The sequence below is a fragment of the Prunus mume genome, linkage group LG2 (genome assembly GCF_029339155.1).
Source record: "Prunus mume cultivar Tortuosa linkage group LG2, ASM2933915v1, whole genome shotgun sequence".
NCBI lineage: Eukaryota > Viridiplantae > Streptophyta > Magnoliopsida > Rosales > Rosaceae > Prunus > Prunus mume.
This window is the reverse complement of record NC_142699.1, coordinates 9,346,674-9,352,459: the sequence shown is the minus strand read 5'-3', so window position 1 is coordinate 9,352,459 and position 5,786 is coordinate 9,346,674. Positions and strand designations below refer to the sequence as shown.

The window sequence follows — 5,786 nt, the reverse complement described above, 5'->3', positions numbered from 1 at the left end:
CAATATTCTATTTATAGAGTAAATCCGACTATACCGCTACAAGATTCTATTTATAGAAACCCCTATACAGCTATATTCTATTTATAGAGTAAATTATAGCCGAATGGCTATTACCTTAAAATTTCCTTTTAAAAATTTTATTTTTTATTAATTAACTAATATCTTATCCTTATTTAAATACTTTCATTAGTAATTATGTTTTAATTATTATTTCTTTAGTGAATAATTAGTATTAAATATTTCAATAAAAATCCTAGAAATTTGGTTTTGGTACCCAAATATTTTATTATCCCAAAAATGGATTTTAGTTTCAAAACTTAAATCTAAGTCACAACGTGATTTAATAATATCAACTACTTGTTGGAGTTTGATTGAAATATATGAATTTGAGTCCCACATTGGAAAAGAACAGAAAGTATCTACTCCTTAGTAGGAATAAGGTTACGGTTCAAGGCTCGGGAAAGGTTTTGGAACAAGTTTGAAAGCTAGGGTTTTTTATTCGAGACTTGGATTTACCCAAACTAATTTTATATATAAAAAATGTATAAAAAAAAAGGGTCCACAAAATAATTTACAATAATTAATTACTATTTGTTAAGTAATTTACAAAATGTGTAAAATATTTAAAAATACACTAAATAAATAATTACTAATTAAAATAATTAAGAAAGACTAATATACTACTTAATTACATATATTAAACTAAAGAAATTGGCCCAAAAAAAGAGAGGAAAGAAACTAATTTTATATGTTTAAAATTAATTTTTTTTTAAAAGTAAAAAGCAAGCTCCCAACGACATTCGGTCAGCACAGGTCTATTTGGGAAATTTGTCGGATTAGACTTCTCTCAATGAAATGAGAAATCAAGATTATGCTATTTAAAGGGTATAGTCGCGCAACTCTATGTTTAAAATACTCTCTTTATAGAGTATGGGCTAAACTTTTAAAATATTCTATTTAAAGAGTGTAGTCGTGCGGCCATACTATCACAATTCTATTTATAGAGTATAGCCGCACGGCTATACTGATAGAATATAACCTTCAGACCCTTAAGACATGTTAATTACAGTTTAGTACCATATGATTATACCCTTAAGACATGTTAGTCTCTACCTTTTTGATTTTTACAATAACACACTCCGATCTTTTAAATTTGTTACAATGTGGTTCCATTAGATCTATATGTTAGTTGCCTACATGTCACTATGTGTCCCACATTTTCTTTTTTCTTTTTAAATTTTAAATTGATTTAAATATGAATAATATATATATATATATCTCTCTCTCTTTCTCTCGATTTCTTCTCCCATCATTCCCCCATGACCACCTCCTATAAACTCCAACCCCAAAACCCATCCCACAGCCACCTGCAAACTCCAACCCCCAGAACCCCAACCTCAGTTTCTTCCTCTAGATTTCTTCTCTCCTCCCCCCCACCCCGTACCCCAACCTTTTTTTAATTTTTTTATTTTATATACTTAACAATGTTAACTTAGTCGTTAACTTGGAATTTGACTTGTCATACTTTAAGTAGTTAAATTATTGCAATGGTCGAGATGTAATGAAATGCGGGTAAATGCACAGTTGTTAAATGCAGTGGCTCGAGATCCTAATCCCCCTTGGAGATGCTCTTATATGTCAAATTGCCACATTAACCATCAAATTCAAATTGAATATTTGATATTTGACATCTCCCTTGGAGATGAGGCATTTTATTTTTGAGAGACTTTAGAAAAACCCAAAGGATAGAGAAATTTTGTAAAATAAGCCAAAATGAACAAAATTGCCCTTATTTATTTTTTGATTTCCTAAGGAATCCTTTACATTTGCATGTCTTTGATTTTAAAGTTGATAGGTTTTTCTTCTTTTGAAAAAGTTTTGGCTTTTTCCAGAAGTGATTTTTTTTTAATGGCTAAAACCTAAATTTACTTTTATTTTTTTCTATGTTATGTTATTATTTTTTTTTGTTGGATTATTATTTTAGTTGGTCTAACTATTAAAAAGGGCTAAATACTTATAAAATGACCAAATAAGAGAATTGCTGAATAAGGACGCTCTTCTCAATGCTTTGTGGGGTTGGATACAACAAAATCCTGATGATTTTCTTGCTATCTTTATACTTTTTTGAAGTATTTCTATTTTATAGAGCATCATCTGCCCCAACAACAAAAAAAGGACGTTCTTCTCAATACTTTGCGGGTTGGATACAACAAAATCCGGATTAAAGGTGATACTGCATTGCTGGTCCATGTTCTATATCATGGAATAATCGTACTATTATCAAGGATATTCATCATCGAGCCTTATCGTTTGTGCGTTTTTTTCTTTTTCTTTCAGTATATCCTTAAAGAAGTTAATTTTGTGGATGATGATAAGCCATGCCCAAGTTATTCCTAAGTTATTGATTCACAACCTTCCTAAGTTATTCTTGATGATTTTGCTTCTTTTCCAAACCCCTCTTCTTAATGGCATAAAATTAATAAAAGAGAAATGGTCATCACCATACCTGTTAAATAATTCATACTTCAGACTTCATTGAATCATTGAGAAAAAAATGGTAAATCCAATAAGTTTTTTTGTCGCGAGTTGCTTTTGCAGAATTAAGAAACTTGAAAATTGGTTTTTATTTATTGATTTTATTCAACTAGGGAATTTGCTTAGAAACAGTTTTTTTGAGTTGGAACCTGTTAGAACAAGTTGTATGAACTATATTACAAAGTATAATTTGCCTGGATGCTTATAAATTTATATAAATTCAGGGTCCTCCTCGTTTAGATGCTATAAACGGCCGTCTTGCCTGCTTATGTCCAAAGCCACCCTTGGAGTGAGGAAGACAAAGGAAAAACGCTAGTCAGCTCCAAATCCACCATTTGTTTCTTCAAATAGTTGAGGTTTGCCAGCCGCGGGTGACCATGTCCAAGTTGTTGCGTGTGTAGTGAACGCATGATTTTTTGGTCCAAAGCAAAAGCAAAACAGGGAAAACGAAGGTTGAAATTAATGGTGTCTTTACAAGCAATTTCATTTGTTAATGCCATGTTCATATAGGTTGATCAAGGAATGAAAACATGTCAAAGAGGTTGTATTTTTTAGACACAAACTTCAAAGCAGTAGTACTATATGTTTATTTCCCTCCATTTTTTTGACTAACACATTATAAATCAACAATTATAAACGACAAAATTGTGGTCACAGCACGAGGGCTCATTCGTAGAGACAAATGTCCCTATATATTACAGAGTGCGTGGTGCAAACAAGACAATGCTTTCGCCAAGATTTCTGTTGTTCCTTTGTTCATTCTGTAACTCATGAGCAGCCCTTTTCTACGACGAAAAATGCATGCTACGTTACTCAAGTAACTTAGAAAGCATGCAGCAAGAAGCTCAAATGTTTCGAATTCGAATCAGAGGATACATGGACTTGCTCAGAGCACACCAGATTTGCCCGGTAACCATTGTTTTCGAGGTAAGAAGAAGCGTGTTTAAATCCATATGCATTTATTTGGTGTGAGAGTTAAATATAACATTATACATTCATGACATTACAGCAATCGTTGCCGTAGTGGGATTGATCTGCAATTCCTAGCTTGTAGGATGTTCTTTTCTGAAAATATTCATCTAGTTTTTTTGACTGTGAAACGGGACTGGGTCTTTTGACTGAGCATTATTTTAAAGAAATTAGAAGGGAAGTGGTTGAAGAAAGCCGAAGAGTTTGAAAGGTCTTCGCCGCCGCGGTTGACATCTTCGGAGTGACGTAAATTTTTCTATGTGAGCGGTTGTGATGGGCGTTGAATTTTTCTTCATCTGGGGATCTAGAAAGATTATTTTTTTTATTTTTTATTTTGATCCAATGCTAAAACTACTAAAACCAAGAATACTGTAGATCCCGCTTCCAGAGCCCTTGGGCATCTGCCTGTCTGATTAATGGCGTGTTTGTTTGCTCGAATGACTGATCTCGTAAACAATACGGGAGTAGTTGTTGAGATACGAGAGGTCGAGGGAGATGATGATGGGGAAGGCGAACTATTTGCTACGCTGCAAATTGGGGATCACACAGTGATCAGAGGGATGAAATTTTTGGATCGAATGGCTGATTTGGGCCCCAGAAGCGTTCATGTCACTGCGATACTTGCTGCTGGTACCACCACGTTGATCTTTGCAGCGCAGTATTTCGCTGCCTACGGACGGGTCGTCTTTCGGCTAGACAACCAACAACTGGTGGTTGAGCCAGAAGAGATGTCCGGAATCCGCCGCATGAGGTAAATCATCTCTCCCTGGCTCTTGCTGATGTATTTGCAATATCAATTTTGTCACGAGTGTGGTGAATTGCAGGCCGGTTAGGTTCTTAGCATGTGTTTGAGCAAATCATCAAAACGGCCGGCGCGGATCATGAGCAATATTCATCGGTATCGTTTCTTGCTCTTTCTCTCGGTAATATTTGATGAAAAATGAATTAAACGATTTGTTAGATAGAGGTCGGTCTAGTAGCCTGACGATCCAGTTTCATACCCACTTTGTTCTTGATTTTTTTAATTGACTCATGCTAAGATTTAGTCTACATCGAAAGTGCCAACAAAATCAATTTTTGGTTTGCATTGTGTCTCTAAAAATTTGTGTAGCCTAGTGACGCATTTCTGCTGGTGCTCTTTCAACTGATGAAGTTTCACATGAATGCGTAACTTCTTTTCAAGATACAGATTCTTCGTTACCATCTGCCAATTGATGAATAAATTGACTATGTTCACCACTATTGTCTGCATTGCCTTGCATTTGAGCAGGTCCGCTATAGAGCTGATCGTTTGGTCAAATTTTAGGTTCACCTTGTGTAACATGATTTGGGGTTCCAGTTGGACTCACTGTCCATCTCTTGCTGACATGCATTTACAAAATACTGCTACTATCAATTTATATATGTTTCTTCAATATCCAAAGCTAACAAATTTGATATATGGGTGTTGAAGAATTATGATAAAAAAGGTAGACGTCAAAGTAGAGGCAGGGCAGAGAACTGAGTTTCCTGGAAATGGGTTTCATGGGGAAACTGTTTTTGTTCGTTTAATTTGGTGATTTTGTTGGACATGGTTTTCTTACATCGTTTCTCTTCTGCTCTGGAATTGCAGGGGGTGATGACATTGACTATGCTGTTTTTCGGGGTGTAATGTTTTACGAAGGCACTTCGAACGAAGATCTTCTGGTTGATCGAAGATCTAATTAAGCCGGTTTGTCACAAGGACTTTATATGATTTCTGAGAAGATCTTATGTTGAGTTTTGTAATTTTAATTACTCTAAGAAGAGCAAGAGCATTGGTGAATTAATTGTCATCTTTAATGACAAAAACCATGACATGCATCCAAAGCAAGTTAATGATGTCAAACCTTTTTATGCTACTTGTTTCTGGTTGCTCAAAATTTTCATGCATTGAAATCATGACTTCCTTTTTCAGGTCATATATTAGTCCGCCATTAATTAATTACTTGGAGGACTCAATATTAACCAAATCGGTTTATTATTCGTATCATGCTTGGCTTGATTGATTGATATACGTAGTGGAGAAATTACAGAAGAAAAAAAGCAGCCACAACCATTCCTCGCCGACGGAGTCCCCCAACCCCCACAGCCTGCCATGACTGTCACCAATCTTTCTTTTTTCATCATCTTTCATATCTCTTCACCTTACAATTTATCAACACACAACACTGAACATTTAAAGGAGGCTTGAGAATCATCATCTAGTAGGCCTAATAATTGCCATGGTTGACCCGGTATCTTTCTCTCTCTCTCAATGCAGG

At 35.0% G+C, this 5,786-nt stretch overlaps 1 long non-coding RNA gene across 1 annotated transcript; it reads left to right on the top strand.

Annotated features, from left to right (window-relative positions):
- The first annotated feature begins 4,256 nt into the window (after positions 1 to 4,256).
- LOC103320004 (uncharacterized) lies at positions 4,257 to 5,405 on the top strand. Its single transcript, XR_513305.3, has 2 exons — positions 4,257 to 4,402; positions 5,117 to 5,405. It is a non-coding gene; the product is annotated as an uncharacterized LOC103320004 (long non-coding RNA).
- The last annotated feature ends 381 nt before the right edge of the window (positions 5,406 to 5,786 follow it).